At 40.9% G+C, this 1,923-nt stretch overlaps 1 non-coding gene across 1 annotated transcript; it reads right to left on the bottom strand.

Moving 5' to 3' along the window:
- Positions 1 to 630: 630 nt before the first annotated feature.
- Positions 631 to 702, bottom strand: TRNAC-GCA (transfer RNA cysteine (anticodon GCA)). The gene has a single exon. It is a non-coding gene; the product is annotated as a tRNA-Cys (tRNA).
- Between the last annotated feature and the right edge of the window lie 1,221 nt (positions 703 to 1,923).

Genomic DNA, 1,923 nt, shown 5'->3' with positions numbered 1-1,923 from the left:
AACTATATGTTGTCTATAAGAAATTCCAGGAGGAAAAATGCAATGAAAAATTTAAAGGATGGAATAAACACCAGTTTGTTCACCATCAAAAAGGGTATTTAGAGGATAAAGAATGGCATTCAATGAAGAGATGTTTAAAAGATTAAAAGTGTAGTTGTAACACATGAAATCTTGATTGCAAGGTGCCAACGAATTTTGAATATGAGCTAGAGGAAATATGGAGGCATGGTATTTAAAGAGGTGTAGGCTGAGAATTTCTCAGGACTGAATAAAAGGATATGGGTGATCAGAAACACCAAGGGCATAACAAGATATATGAAAGCAAATCTGCACCTGTATACACTGAAGAGAAACTGCACAACATACAAAGGCGGTCTTAAAAGCTAACAGAAAGGAAAGACAGATAATTCTTCTCATTAGCATCAAAAGATGACAGGAGGCAAGATGACAACGGCTATAAAGTTCTGAGGATTGTATCTCTAAGTTAGAATTAGTTTTGTCAAGTGAAGTCGTTCAGTCGTGTCCGACTCTTTGTGACCCCATGGACCATAGCTTACCAGGCTCCTCCGTCCATGGGATTTTCCAGGCAAGAGTACTGGAATGGGTTGCCATTGCCTTCTCCAGGGGATCTTCCCAAACCAGGAATCGAACCTGGGTCTCCTGCATTGCAGGCAGACGCTTTACCATCTGAGCCACCAGGGAAGTCCAGAATTAGGTTTACATACAAGTAATAGAAAAAGATTGCTGGGAGAAATATCAATAACCTCAGATATGCAGATGACACCACCCTTATGGCAGAAAGTGAAGAGGAACTCAAAAGCCTCTTGAGGAAAGTGAAAGAGGAGAGTGAAAAAGTTGGCTTAAAACTCAACATTCAAAAAATTAAGATCTTGGCATCTGGTCCCATCACTTCACGGCAAATAGATGGGGAAACAATGGAAACAGTGATAGACTATTTTTGGGGGGCTCCAAAATCACTTCAGATGGTGACTACAGCCATGAAATGAAAAGACACTTGCTCCTTGGAAGAAAAGTTATGACCAACCTAGATAGCATATTAAAAAGCAGAGACATTACTTTGCCAACAAAGGTCTGTCTAGTCAAAGCTATGGTTTTTCCAGTAGTCATATATGTATGTGAAAGTTGGACTATAAAGAAAGCTGAGCACCAAAGAATTGATGCTTTTGAACTGTGGTGCTGGAGAAGACTCTTGAGAGTCCCTTGCTCTGCAAGGAGGTCCAACCAGTCAATCCTAAAGAAAATCAGTCCTGAATATTCATTGGAAGGACTGATGCTGAAGCTGAAACTCCAGTACTTTGGTTACCTGATGCAAAGAACTGACTCATTAGAAAAAACCCTGATGATGAGAAAGATTGAAGGTGGAAGGAGAAGGGGATGACAGAGAATGAGATGGTTGGATGGCATCACCGACTCGATGGGTATGAGTTTGAGCAAGCTCTGGGAGTTGCTGATGGACAGGGAAGCCTGGCACACTACAGTCCATGGGGTTGCAAAGATTCAGACACGACTGAGCGACTGAACTGAACTGAATAGAAAAAATTTAAAAACAGCATCAACTTAAATGGAGTAGTTTAATTCCTCAGTTCAGTTAAGTTCAGTTTAATTACCACTTACCTCAAAGTTCAGAAGATAATATTCAAGACCATTATGATGGTTTTCCTCTCTGCTCCTTGAAGATCCAGGCTCCTTCCAACTTTCAGATCTTTCACCACCCAGAGTTGTCCCTTGTCTCAAAGCCCAAGAAGATATTTCAATCATCACATCCATGTTCCGAGAAGCTGGATGGATAAAAGGATAAAAAGGAAGAAAAGGATACCCTTATGTTGTTTGCTGAAGAGGGTTCAGAGCAGACTTTACAACACTCCCATCTACAGCCACTAGCCAGACCTTAGGGACATGGTA

Source organism: Moschus berezovskii, chromosome 5 (assembly GCF_049115385.1).
Source record: "Moschus berezovskii isolate FMDL1 chromosome 5, NW_MosBer_1.0, whole genome shotgun sequence".
Taxonomy (NCBI): Eukaryota; Metazoa; Chordata; class Mammalia; order Artiodactyla; family Moschidae; genus Moschus; species Moschus berezovskii.
Note: the sequence above shows the minus strand (reverse complement) of the source record. Positions and strands in the feature narration are given on the sequence as shown.